Source organism: Cupressus sempervirens, chromosome 1 (assembly GCF_028749045.1).
Source record: "Cupressus sempervirens isolate cs-2001-9-10 chromosome 1, ASM2874904v1, whole genome shotgun sequence".
Lineage (NCBI taxonomy): Eukaryota > Viridiplantae > Streptophyta > Pinopsida > Cupressales > Cupressaceae > Cupressus > Cupressus sempervirens.
In genome coordinates, this window is record NC_143118.1 from 443,045,348 (window position 1) to 443,064,989 (window position 19,642).

Genomic DNA, 19,642 nt, shown 5'->3' on the forward strand with positions numbered 1-19,642 from the left:
CAAGGATGGATAGTATATCATGATGAAAAGGAATGGAGTATAATATGGAAACATAAATATCTCTTTTATGCTCATTCTTTACCTGAATTTTTGTCTTCTCCTGATGTTCTTTCCCCTTCTGCTATTTGGGGGGTTATTTAGGGAACTAAGAAAACCCTAAGTATAGGTTTCTCTTGGAAAATTGGAAATGGGTTAAAAGTCAAATTTTGGGAAGATACTTGGTTAAAGGATCAACCCCTAATTGAGGACTTTGAGAATAGAACTCAAGTTGATAGATGCAAATAATTGTTTGGGACTCTTGTGGAACACTATTGGCATAATAATAATTGGGTCAACCTTATTGATGTAAACCAGGTTTTTCACAATATCTAGATCATGTTGAATGCCTTTTCTTTGCATCCCCTTTAGGAGGATAAGATGATATGGATTGTTGATCGTAGTGGATAGTTCAAAGTTTCCTCTGTTTTCAATTTAAAAGAGAAAGGTAATCAACCTTTTTGGACAAAAGCATGGATTAAGGGTCTTATACCAAAAATAAATATCTTTTATTGGATTTTGCTTCAAAATAAAATTCCAACTTTGGACAACCTACAAAAGAGAGGCATTAATGTGGTTAACAAGTGCAATCTTTGTAAAGAAGGTTTTGAAGACAAAGATCACTTGTTTTTGAATTGCACTTATAGTCAGCAAGTTTGGAGCTCTATTCTTAACTATTGGAATATTTATTGGATCCATCAAAACAATGTTGATCTATGTTTTAAAAGTTGGATTTGTCCCTCTAAGGATATTGATGTTGTTTTCGTATGGAAAATTACCCTCCCCTATCATTAGTGGGGCATTTAGAAAGAAAGAAATAACAAAATTTTTCAAAATAAAGAAATGCCAGATTGGGTGCTTGGACAAAACATTGTCAGGGCAATAAAGAAAAATTTTAAGGCTCAAAAGAACTGTAATTAAGACTTTCAAATTGACAACCCAATGCTTTCCACAAATTCAAATATGAAGAAAGAAGACCTTAGACTAAAGACTAGATGGAAGGCTCCACCTATGGGATGGCTTAAAGGGAACTTTGATGGTGCTGCTAAGGGAAATCTAGGTAAATCGGGTTGTGGTGGAGATTTGAGAGATCATACTAGAAATATAATAGATGTTATTGCTATACCTATTGGTATATCTAATAGCCATAAAATTGAGGCCACTGTAGCTCTTTATATTATGAGGATTGCTATGGAAACTGGTTTCCATAATCTATGGCTGGAAGGAGATTCCTTAAAAATTGTTAATATGCTAAATGGTAAAAGTTTTGTCACATGGTCAATTGAAGATTGTGTAAAGGAAATTAAATCATTAATGAATAAATTTGAGAAATTTTTTATTTCCCATTCTTTTCGTGAAGGTAATGCAGTGGCTGATTGGATCGCCAACAAAGTTGTACAATGAGAGTGCAAGATGATATGGCATGATGATTTAAGCAGGGATATAGATTTGAAATCTCTCATTAATTATGATAGATTTCACATGAAGGAGGGAAAGATTTTCTAAGATTAGAAATATAATGAAATTTGGAGGTGCAGATACGGATGTCAAAATTATTTTCCCAAGAAAGTACATTAATGTGACTGCAATCCTAGCTTCACACGTATTTGTTTTTATGAGTGCCTTAGCTATTATTATGAATACCCTAGTTCTAGTTTTTTCTTTATTTCTTCTTCTTGAATCGACTATGGTTTTCCTTAGCATAACAAAGTCTTCTAAAATGGGTGGAGAACCATGTAAACAGGAGCCTAACAATTGCAAGGCTTGGAAAGCCAAAAATTTTGTTTGGCAAATTCTGTAGAAGGGGGAGGTTACCAATTATCTGGAGTGACTTCATAGATGTAAACCTCATGTCACTATGGCTTTCTTCAAAAATTGGGTGGAGGATGATTTTTCTTTGCATGGAGTGATGGTGCATTTGATGAAGACTTTATTACCACTAGTACATTTGAGGTCATTTTTTGACCTTTATTGGTCAAAATTTTTTACCAAACTTTGACCAAACTTGACCAAATTCGACCAAACCATTGGTCAAAAATTTTCTCGTCGAAATTTTGACCAACCTACTGGTTGGTCAAAATTTCAACCAACATGTTGGTCGAAAACTGCACAAAATTGTTGGCACAATTTCTACCAAGCATTGGTCGAAATTTCTACCAATGATTGGTAGAAAATTGCCATGCATTGGTCAAAATTTTGACCAATGCTTGGAAGAAATTTTTTTTGAGGCTCACACTTGTTGAGATCCACTTTAGCAATGGCCCTTCTTGTGAAATTGCTGTCTAAAACCTTTCTAATGAGATAATGTGTTATGAGCTCTTTGTCAGTGGGATGGAATGTGAATCCAGGAGGCAGTTATGCATCACCCATATCATGACTGTAACTAAAGTTAAGACCCTCTATTATTGAATTCTTTTCCTTATCACCCATATTTGACAGTCATGATATGGGTGATGTACAACTGCCTCCTGGATTCACGTTCCATCCCATTGACGAAGAGCTCATAACTCGTTATCTCATTAGAAAGGTTTTAGATAGAAATTTCATAGGAAGGGCCATTGCCGAAGTGGACCTCAACAAGTGTGAGCCTTAAGGAGGGTTCGATTCCTAGCTTTATTATTCACTATGCGTTCTAAAAGTAACAAAAATTAGTCTAGATTAAACCACTTAAGTTTTGTGGCAACATGGGCATTATAGTAGAGGATCTGACATGCCTTTCCCTCAAATCTAAAAACCAATAAGTATCTCATAATGGAAAAATTTATGCCAACTTGGTTTGTATCTCAATTATAAGCAAACCATCCAACATTCTTTCTAATGGCAGGGTTTGACAGTATCAAGGACATAATGAAGCACTTTGCAGCAATCACAAAGGAAATCTTCCATTTTTCCATATACCAGTTCAAACTTAGATATATCTTGCTGATCTAACAACATCCCATCATTAAAAGTACCAGAAAGGCGTGCAAACATTTGTAAATCACCATAAGATCCATAATACTGAAATTTACTTGTAATATGCACTTGGAGATGATGCATAGAACCTCTATCTGCAAGAGTCATTTGATGAAAATTCCTACAAAAATAACAAAGTTCTAGATACAAGAAAACAATAATGTGTTATTCATCTTGCATCCTATGCCTTCCCACACCTGAGATATTAAATCTTTAATTTATGAAATAGTAAATGTTACCACCAAAATCTCTTCAAATTCTGAACCTACCAACTAGTAGCTTGTATAATATTTCTACACTTCGATTCTCATTCAGCCACCTCAAGCTACAAGAGCCTCTTCTCATATAAAAAGAATGATGCCTTAAAAAAATTAAGTTATGCCTCTTAGAGCTTGATTCTATTCCTGCCTATGGCAGCCTCATGATCACATATTTATATGCCATAGAGATGTGTTAAAGAGACATCATACTAAGACAACTATGTAGTCTACTACTCAAACCATAGCAAGGTCTCACAAACAAAAGATTAGACTTTACTATTAGAGACTAAAATTTTACAGTAGAAAATATGACAATTATACTTACAGTTTAATAATAGGATGACCCACAGCCACCTAAGTATCCACCACCCATGCCAGACTTGAATACAAAGATGAGTAAGAACCTCCACCAATCTGAATACAATAGGAACTAGTTAATATTGTTATAAAATTAAACAAATCAAAACAGAAAGATATCAAATTACATACATCAGCACCGCTAGATGTTAAATAGTCAAACACATCACAACCTTTGTTTTCATGCTGAGAAGATGCAGCATAGGAGATGACAAAATAAAGGAATTAAGTCATTATTTATCTTCAAGCAATAGGCATACACATGATAGTTTCTAAATTGTAAGTTGTGTTCTCTTCAATCAGAGGTTGATGTGGATTTTGTTTATGGATGCATAAAAATCATTACAACTACCAACAAGAGGAAAGGTGGAGCTCAGTTAGTTCATATATAGGCTTTCATCGGCATCAAACACTTCATGTTGTATGGGTAAAATATTCAAAATGATTAGCATGACATCTTTAAACTAGTCATCATGTAAATTGTAAAGCAATAACCATCACAAGATTATCCATGATCAAATGGTGAAGGATCCTTAGCATGACATCTATTATTGAGCAATCATTCCTAGATGAAGGAAAGTACTCATATTAGAGAATCACAACTATGGATAAATCATCATTTAGAACTATTTTCACTAGTAGCTAAGATATCAATCTACATCAAAGATGGAAGAAGTTGAAGAGTAGTCAATACACATCAACATCATGAGTAGAAGTGATTTGGTTAATGAACCGATTACTAAATCAATATGGATAGAACACCTACGAATGGATTCATTGTCAAACTTTACCATGCTTGGTATACAATACAATTTTCTATACAACACATCAGCACGAGTGAAATGCCTTGGGAGCATGGAACTAATAATACAACAAAATTTGGTCTTTCAGTTGTTCTTTCTTGCCCCATTTCCTCTTAATGTGTATGCCTAAAGACTAGTAAATTTACTTCAGTTAAGTGCATAAAAGGCATGGTTATTGAGATAGATCAAGTTTATCAAGCCATCAACAATGAATATTTTCTCTATACTATTTCAAAATGAATTTTACAAAGTAACCAATCATTTTTCACTCCTAAGATATATGCTCATTTGTCAAGTTTTCAAATACCCTGCAGATGCAGTTGATGTTTCTTTGCTATGAATTGTCAACGCTATAAAAATTCACTCCTATTGTACAAGCTCTTTAAATCCATCTTTCGATGGTTCAAATTTAAATTTATAGCTGAATGGGCCAAGAACAATTTTAGGACTAAACATCATGTACTTAGCTCATAGGCAATCAATTTAGAAACATCTCCCAAAATGAGTTGGAACAGAAACTTCAAATATTTCATTTTGTTTAAAAATGGACAATTTGCATTTGATTTCAAAAGCATAAGATCTATAAAATCCTTCAGCAATGCAAATTATAAGTGAAGCATGCAAGATTCAATTTCAATATTTCATAAGAATGATAGAGTAAAGCTCAATGGAAACTTACATAATATTGGTATAGATCCTTGTCAGGAAGCTGTGCCAAAAAATGATTAGCCTTGATAATGCACCTAGTGCCAGTTTTCCCCATTCCTGGAAGCAATGGGAATCACACTCCCTTGCTTGACAATGGTATTGTTCCAACTACTACAATCTCAGATGGCCCAGGCACATCAAGGCCTGAAGGAGCCTGCAAAGTGACGTGCTCCATCTTTTCCACAACTTCACCAACTCTAGCTTCAAAAACATGTTCAACCCCACTGCCAAATTCAACTGGCAAAAGGAACTGTGGAGCAAAGGATTGTACTGGTGCTATTGCAGCTTATTCTTGTTGATAAGGCTATTGATGTTTATATTGTTAAAAATGGTCTGTTCTTGTAATGATGTTTATATTTTTTTAAATAGTCTGTAGATCATAAAATCCATTAGAATCTATAATATCATGCTATGAACAAAATTTAGAATTTTTAATGCAAGCCTGAACAATGTTTAAGTATGCAGGGCACCAGGACAACTATTGTGTTCAACGAGCATGGTTAAGGCATAATGGTTTTAATAAACAAGAAGTTAATACTGGGGAGTACTCACAATGTTTGGAATACAAATGTAGAAACCATTAATGTCAATTTACCACTTTAAAACACTGCAACTATGCAAGTACACATCATATTCCTATCTTAGGCAATCTGTTGTTACAAAGCATTTGACATGTAACTATGTTGATTTCTCCATATATACAAAAAAAAAAACAAAATACAAAACTGTTCTAAGGAATACCCGAGAAGGCTTCCTACATTAATTGAAAATACATCATACTTAATCATAAAAGCAAGATTATATAATATTATGGAACATTTCTTAAAGGTTACAACTCGTACACACTCCAATCTAGAAATAAAATTGCTAAAAATTATGAACTATGTCATAAGAAAACAAATCAACATAACAATTTTGGCAATCTTCAATCCAAAAACAACAATCATATGAAAAAACCAACTTAACAATTTGGGCTATCTCCATTACCATTTTCTCTGTGAGACCCATCTGGATAACTCCCTTAGGATTGAGCTTTTCATCATATGGATTCTTTCTATGCTCGTCCCACCCAACAAAATAAGGAGATTCCTCTCCATGGGTATTGCATGTAGCCCTCCTAGAAACACTTGTTGTTGTATTCTTATTCAGACCTAAACCCAGACATTTTTCCTCACATATGCTCATCCTCATTGTCAATAGCAAGAAAAAAGAAGCAGCTCAACTCAAGCTCAAAAAAAAAGTTGAATTCTACACTTCTCCAATCAAGGAAATGATCAAATATAAAGTGTGGGCACCATTGAAATTAAGAGACATGGGGCTTATTAATCCTCTTTTCCATCAATTTCTTTCAGCACAAATTGCGATGCACCGATGACACCTGGAGTCTAGACAAAATTTGGGAGCTTCACTATTATGTGTTAGTAGAGAGTGGAGGAGTTAGCTTCAAGCCATGTGGTTTGTGACCTCGTACAACATTGTAAAACACTATTTATATTTGATCATTTCCTAGATTGGAGAAGTGTAGAATTCAACTTTCTCCTAAAAAAAGATGCTTCAAATCATTGTGTAAGCAACACTTGTAAATCATTAAACTTTAATTTATTTTCTTGGTCATTGTACTTGCATAAAAGAGACTATGTTCCTAACAATGCAGGAAGGACTTTGTAGCTTACACTAAAGTCTTCTTTCAAGAGTTTGAAGATAGAGATTACTACTCATTTATTTGTTTGTACAGATCATTTTTTTCGTGAGTAATTTTTTAAAATTTAGATTAAAACTATGCTTGATATAGAATATTATTAAAATATCCAAGGCAAGAATATGCACTCTGAGTATTCTAGACTATACAAAGTGGAGGTGTATGTGGATATGGATACATGCTTTTTCAAAATAGGCTTAATTAAATTCAAATGTTAAAGAATGATGAAGCAAGTGAATGTTACTGCCCCAACGTTGGTAGAGCTGCCAAGTCTATGAGTTTGTTCTTGCAGCAATTTTTAGATTGAAATGGGTATGGGAGCCTTAATTTTTGTATTAAATTAAGGCTCCATCAAAATGTATAAAGGGTATTTACATTAAATAAGAATGATACAGCAATTACGTATAATGAAAGCTACATATAATAAAAGAGATAATGATATCAAAGTAGTTTATTAAAAGAGAATGAAAGACAAAGTATGTCGACATGCGAAAAATACAAGAGGGATCCAATATCATGCAAGCAAACAATATATTATTCAGCGATATAGTCTATGATTATGATTATCATTTACTTCTTTATTCAAATTTATTTTGGTACCTAACCCACAAATAAGGTAGATTGATTGTCCATGTTAATTCTCTTTGAATCAAGAAGCAATTGAGGAACACCATTTTCTCTGTCAACCTGCATTAGATCCAAAAATAATTTATGCTCCATTACTTACATCAGAAGAGATCTCAAAAAAATCATGCTATCAATCTTAGCAACTAAGTTGTACATACAATACATGTCCAATGTTACCATATTACAAACAGTGGATTGGCCTAGTAGCTAAACCTGGTACTTGTCATACAATGTGTATAAAGTCCAATCCCTATCAAGCAGTTAGACTTCATGAAAAAAAATATTGTTCCACAACCATAATTGAATAAACCCAACAAGAGGAAGTTGCAATCAGAAATACAGATTTAATTTGAAGATGTGTCTATAACCATAGATATTACAATTCTGAAGGCAACACTAAAAATATCAAAAAATTGAGACCATAACTAGGAAAGCTAAATAGTTTCTAGTAGTCAATTTTAAAGAACTCCAGCACCAGCTAGAAATGGTTGGTCCTTACACATTCTGTGCAAGCTAGATATAGTGATAAAGATGTATTTGACAAATGTCTCTAGAGCACCATCAAAAAAACATTTTTCTACATTCATAGTTACTAAAGCACACAACTTCTTAAAAGACACAATAAGAATTCAAGGAAGAAAAGGATAAATAAATAAAAATTGGAGAGATGAGATATTAGTTTTTCTGTACATTATGAAGACCTGTTCATTTATGATACCCAGTTCCTAAGAGGATATGATATGAGTTTTCAAATTTTCTCTCAGCATCACAAAACACCACCCTTAATCTCTAGCTAGTAATGTCCAACGTAGAATAAATGGCATGTTCCCTGAGCTAGGATCTCACATAGGTTCTCTTCTAGGTGCCTCTACCTTATATTGGTTTTCTTTGTTTGTGTTTACGCATGGCTCCTGGAAACCAATTAAGAAAGTACATGCTCAATAAGCCACATGTGGGAAAGATCTTACAAAAAATAAGTATGTGACACATATTAATCAACATAATTATGAAATTAGACCATTTCAGATTACCATCTCATAAATAGAAAATCCATTAGCTACATGAGCATCACTCCTCACATTTCTGCAAACATCAGAAGCAGGTTCACTTGCTCCCAATCCATCTGAACAAGCTGTAACATTCAAAACACGTTATTACTCCGGGTAAACAAAACATACAATTGTCTAGATTGTAAATCGCTTAGCATAATTGAGATGGTATTAAAAAGCTCAATTCAACAATACCAAGAGACTGGTGAGGAGGCTTAAAATTAACAACATATTCTGGCAAAATGTGTGTATTCATGTAAGTGCTCCAAATAATGTAATGCTTTGGATTGGCGATATTGTTAATGTCAGAATCAAACTTTTCACAACTCGGATGAAACTGAAGAGAGCCAAGAGGAACTTCCTCAACATTCCCCAAAATAACTCGGCACAACACAGCATACTATTCCACATTAATGTCCAAGTCTAAAAATGGAACACTATAAAGAATAAGCAATAATATTTAGTCAAACATTCCTTCTTAAATAAAGAATATGCGTATTAAAGGAAAGAATATTTTGGAATTCAAACATTTAAAAGAAATCCCCACCAAAGACACATCTTTGAGCATAATCTTTCATACCTCAAGTAGGAGCAATCTTCAAGAGCAAGATAAACACCAACACCATATGTCGAACCACCATTCATTAATCTATTATTCCTAAAACCATGTAGTATAATTGATGATACACTTGTATCAGATGCCCCATGCCATGCATATTTAACATTTGCTTTACCACGATAATTTCTTGTTATCTCAACCTGTTCATTGAAAATCTGCAGCTGACCCTGTCCCAGCCTACCTGTATGTGAATTTTGATAAATACCAGCAACACTGGTTGCAAGTCCAATTTTATTTAGGCTAGTAAGGAAACAATTTTCCATAGCTACAAACTTTGTATCACAATCCATTAATTTGATGAATCTGTCCCCCAGATGTTCAAATTCACAAGTCACAAAACTAGAACATTGTTGGGATTTAGAAAGCAAATTGTTATTAATCACACCATCCTTAACCTCATCACGCAATACCTAGCCATTCTGCAACTAAGTTGCTTCTATGCATGTTCGAACCTTAGTTGATGGTTTATCAAACAACTACTTTGTTTGGAAAATCTTCATTGGTAACTTGGTGATAGGTCCTCGCTTTGGATCCTTAGACAAGTTTTAATTTCTTAAATCTCTATACAATTCATTTTCACTAGTGGGGATCTCAGTTGAATATTTCTTGATCAACTCATCTAATTTAGAAACATTCATTGAAGCCACATCAGCTGCAGTCTTCAAATTCAGCACCTTGGACAGGAGCTTTAAGTGACCACGAAAGTTATTTATTTGAGTTTTGGAGACTCCAACATTATCAGGAATGCAAACTTGCATATTTTTTGAAACATCCATATTAGCAGCAACTATATCACAATTCTCAGTGTTTGAGGCCTCCGTTGTACTTATTCAAATTTCAATCTCAACCTCAACCTCAAAACAAACTTCTTCATTGGCATTATCCTCAATGATAAATTTGGGAAAAAATCATAAGCCATTCTCATCAATCCAAGAGACGGACCTTTGACAACCCGCCCTCGAATCTATTTGTAGCATTCAGAAAAAATCAACAACATATGGTGAGCCATCTATTGCCAACTCTACAGTGGGCATGCCAGCCAAAAACTCAACTCTAAGTGAATCCAGAACTTGGACAAAAAAATCATTCCATGAGCCATTCCAAAAATACATCACCTTCATGGGAACTAAACTCTTACTAAAATTCTCATAGTTATGCAATGATACCTTGCCAGAATAGGACTTATACAGACAACTACATTTCAAACCTCTTTCCTTCTTGCCACGGTTGACTTTATTTTTACGTACCCACTTAGGCAATCCACTTCCTTTGGAGAAGAAAGCATATTTATTACCTTGTTCTCATTTCATTTGAGCTCTCTCCAATATTTTTTTGCTAAGGTGATAGAAATGCTTCCCCTCACCCTTCATCACAAATAAAACCAATTCACAGCTCAAACCGTTTCAACTAAGCACAAATATTTACAATGTCACCACCAAGTTAGTGTCAATCCCAAAACTAGGCTCTTAATCATTTATTAACTGACTTCAAACTAATCATGTTTTTTGATGTTGTCCCATTGTTGATGAACTTCCTCTTAAATTGGAAAAGCCCCCTACTCTCTATTTTATTGATTTTGTGTATCACTTATAGAACTCATATGACATCATAACAGTAACTAACCCATGCCACAAGCTGCTTCATGTCATCAAATTGTTTCCTAAAACAATAATTTTCAGCATGCTCAAGCTTATTAAAAAATTGCTACATTTCAAATTCAAACTCTCCTTCTTAGGTAAATATTATCCTGAGAAGAGGTAGGAGGTTCTATTAATTCTTATCTTAAGTTTATTCTTCATCTTTCCTTTACCCTTGAATTGTGAATCAATGCAAGAGACTTTGAAGATGCATCAAGTTGACATGTTTGCTTATTGTCTAGTCAATCTATCACATTTTTCAAATGAAGGTATTACAAATGATGCTCTTGAACTATCCATGATAGAGTAAAAGGAAGTAGAGCAGCATGAAAAAAAAATCACTCGAAAAAAAAAAAGAAATATGTATTCCTTATTAGTTTTATGTTTCTAATAACCAGCTCAATGAGATCTCAATATTCTAAACATAGCCAAATAATATTTAATGGTAAGAAAAACATGAGTAAAAAGGGATGCAATTTATTCTTATAATAACACAAATCTTACCCTTTTAACTAATAAAAAAAGATTTGTGTACTTGTTTCACACCCTTCATGGATTAATAAACTCCTCAATATTAAAGAATGATCTATCTGAAACATGCACTTCAATCAAGCCTATAGCCTCATAAATTTTATTTCCATTTGAAAATATTTGATATTATTTGGTGTAAATTAAAGAGAAATATGGAAGGATAGAATATTAGAAGAGGAGGGAGAGGTGACCCACTTTTTTTTTTAATTGTACAATCAAAAGGATGATGGCCCAATAGGCTCAAATATGACTTAAGCATTAAGTTACTAAATGATCCTTTGATGATAATGAATTGGAATAAGTTGTATTTGAGGAGATACAACAAACTAATGTAAGATAGAAACCTAATTAGGCTAAATGAAAACTTATAACATAATAAAAAAGACAAAAATCAGACATGAAATTGTAATGAGTGGAAATAGAAACCACATTTCATCACTAACATAGGATTTAAATTTGAAGTTATTTTGGAGGGTATAGGAAATCTAGATGTCATATACCTGGGTATAGTATGCCTTCTCACCATATACCTTATACTTTCTCCCAAAAAATTCAGAGATCATTCATTTGATCCTATACTTTCTAGATTTGTAATAGTAGGTTTGCCACCTATTCTTTCGATTCAACATTGGGATATGTTGCATTTTTGGGTAGAATGTTGGGGAGAAAGAGAAAGAAGTTTGTGGGAATTAGATAGAGGCCATCAGGGAGATGGGTTGCTAAGATTAAAGACACCATTCAAAAGATCAGACTCTGGTTGGGCACCTTTGACATAGCAGAGGATGCTACCCGGGCCTATGATGAAGGTACCTGTATTCTGAGAGGGAAAAACACAAGAACACATTTATGGCCATCTCCTTCCACTGAAGCCCATGGGACCTTAGTGTTGCCTTGAAGGACTACAAGGATGCTACAGCTCAGACTCTAGGAAGCCAAAGCCAGAAACAACAATGACAGTATGATATCTCACATCAATTCTTCAATGGATCATAGTCTTTGTAATCAATTTATGCACTCAAAACTTAATCTTGAAGCTAAAATTCCAAGCTTGGAGGAGGATAATTTATCTGAAACTGAAACATCCCAAATCCATAGCTTAACTACAGGGATGTCAAGCATGGATGTAATTTTACATTCTACAGTGCCCAACAAGCCTCATGCTGCTGCTAATGATTCAAATGAAGAGAAATGTCTTGAAGATCAAGATGGGTTTTTAAATCCCAGTCTACTCATTGAGCCAAACATTAGAATGGGCCAGAGAGATGCCAATAAGGGAGCTTCCCAATTGGTCCAAACAATCCATAAAAAGGCCTTGCCTTAGTTTATCCAGAAAACCATTTTAAACCCTGGAGTGGTTCACACAAACCCTAATAAGGATGATACAAAAATGCTACTTTAAAGTGATACAACCAGAAAACAAACAATTAGATACACAATCACTTGTGCAATTGTAGCTGGGTCACAGACAAGATTCAAAAGCTTCTTAATGGCTTCTTTTATCTACAAGGAAAACAAGCTCTCAATATTTTTAATAATACAAAATCAATGACAAAATATTTATAGTAATGACTAAAAATCCATATGTTCACATTTCCATACAAGCACATACAATATTTGTAAAACTCTATGCATAGAAGGTATATAGAACATTTTGTTAAAAACTTTTCTAGACAATATATGTAAAACTCAATGCATAGCAAGTACTTCAAACATTTTACTAAAAACTTCTCTATGCTTATGTAGGGCTAGACCTATGGATTCAAACTCATCTTTCTCAACTTTGATTTGGTGGTCACCTGGGAAGTAGTCCTTGGACCTCATCTTAAAGGAAATTCAATCCTCTTGTGGGTGCAAGAAAATTGATGTTTCCTTGTGCAATAATGAATGTGAATGTCAAGGTGTTGATCAATGATATTAAATGGATACCAAACAAAAGTTCCCTTTTTCCTTGAATAATCCACAATATTAGATCAATACCTTTCACAGGAAAACTTCTAGATTAGGCATTCCATAGAGACATCAATATACAAAAGGAAACAAAAAGTTCTTCCAGCATGAAGGTTCAAGTTTACTATTGTAAGAAGACTAAGGTTATGTATAAGATAGTCACTACCAACTATTTTCAAATGTTTTCAATGATGTTTGCAAACCAAGGTGGTCTCCACTTTAGCTAAAAACATTTCCAAATTGAACTGAGCCACATTTCGTTATTTAAAACCTTGATCTATCCCAATCTAACTAAACCAGTTTGCTACAATCCATTCAGAAATGTCAAATTAGGATATCTTAAGCTATGGAGACAAGAGGTTTACTCCACAAACCATGATAGAGGAGGAATTATTAAAGAGAAAATAGCAATGCCCAAATATCCTTTTGAATAGGGGTAACACAGTGCTGTCATGTAACATGCTTGGATAGATGAACAAGTTTTACATAATGCCAGCACTTGGTTCAATTGATTTTGCTTCATTTGGTCCAGAAAACCCTTATAATCCCTATAGTGGTCCAGAGAAACCCTAATGAGGACTTGTCTCAATTGTTAGAAGATAAAGATGGGTCTTTGAATCCTACCTCACCCACTATAAATAGAAGAATGGGCTAGAGAAACCCTAGTAATGGGGCACTCGAAATGATTGAGACAAATCCTAATAAGGAGCTGCCTCAACTACTATAGAAAAGCTACTATAGTGTGAAAGGAGGTGGGGAAGAGGATAATTTGAGTTCTTCTTTAATCTAATTTGAGTGAAAAGCTACTGTAGTCATAGCTTAGTTTTGAAACTCGATATGCAGAAAGGAAGGGATCAAGTCATGAGAAGGAAGAGATCTCACTTCCTCAAAATAGGCTCCAAAATGTTCAATTTTTTTAAGTACAATACAAAAAGAAATCAATTGTGAGGACTTGCAGGAGAAATGCTAAGACAAACTTATAGATTATAATGATGGACCAAATCAAAGAAATGAAAGGAATGTCAACCAAAGAAGAATGAAAATTGTAGGCTATATTCCAGTCCACCTTCAATCCATGGCATGATTTGAAAACCCTAAGCAAAATAGACTTCAGTATAGCCACAAAAATCGGCACTGAAACAACTAGAAGAGACTATAATTTTCCTGTGCTCCACCCGCCAGTCTAGACGAGCAATCCATTATTGTCAAATGAGCCTGAGGAACACAACGTGTCAGTTAAAATGTGTAGTGGACTTCTCATAAAAATGAAATAGATCGACCTTTTTTGGTGGTTGAGCCAAGTCAATGATCTATAGCAGAATACATTGGGGGTGTTGGAATATGTAAGAGAGAGACAGTCATAGGTTATCAAGTGAGTTGACACTAGTGGTTAGGCATGGTGAAATTCTAACTTGTGGATGGAATATGTAATTGGAAGGGTTAGAGAGAGATCCTAGTTGGTTTTGGGAAGAGGATTGGATGTGAACTTGTGAAGCAGGTTGCATTGTGAAGGATTGTGTGAGAGTAATTAGACTTGGGGAGATGCAAAAACAAATGAAAAGGATAGTATGTGGTAACATATTATACGTTCATACAATCAGAGATGGATGTTAATCAAGTTTGGTGTCTAAATGATGAATCATTCAAAGAAGTTTTGAATGACATTGTGAGTATTTGAAGGAACCTTTCACAAGGAAAGGTGTTGATGATTTAGTATAGGAGAGAGACCTCAATGTCATAGATGGGACTGGAAGTCCTTATGGGTTTTAGTTGTGGATGCTCTGCATCAGCGTGCAAATAAATGAATATGGAAATGGCTATATTATAAAACTATTGTCACAAAAAAATGTGGAGATGGAGATGGGGGTAGGAATGGGAACAAGGTTGGGGATGTGCCTTTTCCTTAAAACAAGATTTCCTAGTGACAATGAATTAAAGAATTATAAGTGCTTGAAATAATAATAGCATGTAGTAAGTCAACAATTAGGCAAGTAAATAGAACAAAACCACATCACGACAAGAGGGACCAAAACTCATTGGAGACACACAATGTGGGATAGCTATTGCATGTTAATTTGGTTGTAATACTTAATATCAACTATATTTAGGAAGCTTATAATCAATTCCTATTATTGAGTCTTCAATAACACATTTAGGTTGATGCATAGATAGACCACACTCTCATAGGTGTGTCCTCCTCATTAAGCTTACTCAGAGTAACTCCATACTCTACTAGAATGCATGTAAAAATTTTAGAACAAACTCTAGCTAAAGATGTGTTGCCCCCATTTCCATATCTAGAAGATGTGGATATGGAGTTGAGGGAAGGATCAGGAACAAGGATGTAGATGTGCCTTAACAAGAGTTCCTTGTGACCTTGAATTAAATAATTATAAGGCTTTGAAATGAAAATAGCATGCAAGAAGTCAGAAATTGGGTGAATAAAGAGCACAAATCAACATCGCAACAAGCGGTACAAAAATTCATTGCAAAAACATAGGGTGGGATAGATGCCACATGTAAATTGGGCAGTAACACTTAATGTCAATTGCTATCAGGAAGCTTATAAATCAATTGTTATTATTAAGCCTTCAAGAACACATTTAGGCTAATACATATATAGACCATCATCTCATAGGTGTGTCCTCCTAAATCTTGCTCATAATAGCTCCGTACTTGACTGAAATGCATGTAAAATTTTGAGAACAAACTGTAGTTGAAGATCTGTTTCCATTGAACTAGATGTAGTGAACCCAATGGAAATATTTGTACATATGATGTATTAGAAAAACAACACAAAAAATCAAACAGACAAATTACTTCAGTAGTTCAAAGGGAAAGCAACTTATCATCCAATCTAAGTTGTCTTCTGGTATAACTCCTATATAGAATGATTTCGCAATGCTTGAATGCATGACTTATGCTTAGATGACATGTTTGTGGTGAACCAAGTGTGTCAAACTGAAATATTGTCACAATAAAACTCAACTAAGCACAAGTCCATGATAAAGGGATGAGTGGCAGATTCAATAGAGGATTAGACATTTAGCCACACCCAAATCAGTCATTGATTCAAAGCTCAAAAGTTAGACCAAAGTTATTCACTTTTAAAACCATAACTTTGTCTTATGGGCTAAAGTTTTTGTCCAAACATTATTGAAGAGTTCCAACCATTGGTGGGCATCGCACCAGATTTTGATTTAATTTTTTTACATTTTCCAAAAGTATTAAATGCATATCCTTATATTCAGCACTTCATGCTAGATATTGTCATATGAGAAATTAATTGTTTGTCCACATAGTTATACAAATCATGTTCTAGGATACTACTAAATTTTCCCAATCAACAATATATTGTATATTGGAAGCATCCACCATAAACAACCAAAAATTTCATAGGAAAGGTTATTATGTATACAAGGCTCATTGATTTTTCACAAATGTAGATAGCAAAACCCGCTTACTTTGCACTTTCTGAGACAGTATTACATCCAAATGTCTCTATTTCCACCCTGGATATTGGCGCAAGAATTATGAAAAATTAAATTCTCAAGTCCTCCAAGACCAAACTGATTCCTTGATTTTTCTGGGTCTATTTTAGAATTTCCCTATATAGATAGTTTATTTTCAGCATTTCCAACCAAAATGCCATTGTTTATGTGTACCATGTAACATGGAAAAACTAAAACTAAATAAAGATGGAATGGAGGTTGGAAAATCCTCTCCAATGTTTGAAATTTATTAAACCCTTAAGTAACCAAATTTTGAGAAGAATCTTCCAAGAGAGATTCCATCATGTATGGGGCACTTATACTTCTACAAGAATCTATACTGATCAAATTCAATGATGCAACTAGCTTGCCAAAATCAATGTTAGAGACATTCTTAGATCTAAATATGATAGTCCTCACCAATTACTTTACTAAGAAAAATACAAAATTCAAGGCCCACTGATACTGTAGAACCCAAAGGATTCGCTTGAATCACTAATATTGATTTTTGATGGAACTTCCATGTTATTTATTTTTGTTGATTTTCAATAGAAATATAGGCATTGTAGGTATAGATAGTTGTAGATTATTATAGAAAACAAAATGAAGAACAAAAAATTGATTAAAACATTACTCATTCATTAAAGATGTCATTGTACTATTCTAAGGGATTCAGTTCCTATATAGGAACTAGTCACTATCTAGATGTCAAGAGAGACTCTCTATAGTCCGGGCATCTCCCTTCATATCCATGGAAACCCCCCTTATATACATGGGCATGGAAATGGGAGATCATCCATATGTCTAGATATCCTCATCTGGCCATATCCATTGGGGGAGAGGGATCGATCCTTTAAATCATCTGGCCACGTCCATCTATATAGAGGGGGCAGGGAGGGCAAACTATAGATAGTAGGGCCATTGGGACTTCAGCTCTGCATATGGCCCTATATAGAGAACTGGGATGGACGACTATCCATAGCTTAGCTCCTCTACATTCGGGTACTCAACGGGCATTTGACTACGAACTAAAGAGGCCAATGTCCCATAGCCTGGGTAGGGGAATAATAGCCTGGCCACATTAAGAATAAAAATAGTAGGTAGCAAGCAGAAGAAGACTAGTAGAGAAAACATGTTCCACTTACCTCAGCACGAAAGAATTTCCAGTTGGTTCAGAGAGCACATATTTGTCTTCACTCTTCAGGAGAGCCAGCTTTGGATTGATTCCATCAAATTTTAGAGTAAAATCTCCCGCTCTCTCCTAAGAAATTTACTTTCTGCCTTCCTCTCCGCCATAACAATGAGTTAGGGTGGGTGAAATGAAAAACTTGCCTTCCTCTTCGCCATAACAATGAATTAACTTTTTTCATTTTAATATAATGAACCCGTGTTGGTCAAAATTTTGACCAACACGAGATATATATTTCTCCTTGCCTATTGCAACCAATTTGACCCAATTTGACCCCATTTTAATAAATGGTCAAAAATTTTGGTCTAAAAATGGGGTCAAATGTACTAGTGTACTGAGGTGACGAGATTGCCAAAGGATGGCATAAAATTTAGTAAGGAAATGAGTATTTCAAATGTAGCATTTAAGAAGTTCCCAAAAATTGATGAGGAGGAAAAGAACTTGGAAAAGAATGGTGATTTTTATGAATTGGGCTGAATCAAGGCCATCTGGCAGGATGTGCTTTCATGCATTCATGAGTCCTTTATCTTAGATGGTAGAGCTAAACGCGTTCATAAATTTCATTTTGTGTTTTGGAACCACTTTAGGCACAAAGATAGAATCTCATTTCCTTTTTATTTGAGATTTTCTTTACTCCATAGTCTCCAAACTCATAGAAAAAAAGAATCCCACTCGATTCTTCATGAGGGGTTAATTTTACTAATTGAGAATTATTGTAAGAACAAGGCTATTGTGTCTTCTCCTCCTGAGAAAAAGAAGGGATTCATAAGTGAAACCTACTCTAGGAACAGTAAAGGTGCGAAAGGGGCAAGTAGGAAAAGAAGGAATCTGAAATAAGAAACCCCTCAAAAAAAATGTGGAAGAGATTACTGAGCCTAATAACTTAGATAATAATGAATTAAAAAATGTGGATGAAGAGGAGAACACAGATGTAGGATATTTTAGCTCTAATTTTGAAGGTTACCTGGGTGGTAAGGGTGAATCTGGTAAGGAGGAAATGGATGAAAACAATGATAAAAATATTGGGTCGGGTAATTTTGGTGAAGAGGATACCAATCAAAGTGAACATTCCCTAGGAGTGAGGGATGAAGAAGAATAAGTAATGGAGAAGGGAAATGAAGAACTCTTGAATAAGGATGATGAAAATGTGAAGGAAGACATAAGAAAAGAGAAGAACGAGTCTATGGGTAAGGAAGATATGGGGGAGGATAAGGAGGATTATGGTGGTATAGATAATAGGCTTTCTTTCCTACATACTATAAAGCTCAAGGTGGACTCTTCCCTTCAAACTGACTCCTGGGTGTATAACAAATTAATGAAATTGAAAAGAAAAATCACAACTATTGAGCAGAACCAAGAAACTGATCGCGCAAAGACTACCCAAATGGAAATTCATATTGGTAATATAGTAGACAAACTAAAGGAATATTAAAACAAGCTTTGATTATTGATCAAAGAAAGTGGTAATAAGATGGAGCAGGTTACTTCTAGAATTTGTGTTGCTGCTGCCAGCCTAGGGAAGAGAACTAATGAAGAAATCATATCTCTAGGTGGTCCAAGTAAACGAACCAGAGAAAGCTCCAAGAAAAAAGCTATTGAGGGCACTATGGGATCTATAGTTAATACCATCCAAAGTACCATAGAGGCTAGAAAAGAGGTGGTCTAAATGATCAAAGAATTGCAATATCAATTTTTCTATGTTTCTAGTTTCTAGTTTCTGTCTTGGTAGTTCTC

General features: G+C 34.5%; 1 pseudogene; it reads right to left on the reverse strand.

Moving 5' to 3' along the window:
• Window positions 1-5,192: 5,192 nt before the first annotated feature.
• Window positions 5,193-18,015, reverse strand: LOC149578204 (uncharacterized; annotated as a pseudogene).
• Between the last annotated feature and the right edge of the window lie 1,627 nt (window positions 18,016-19,642).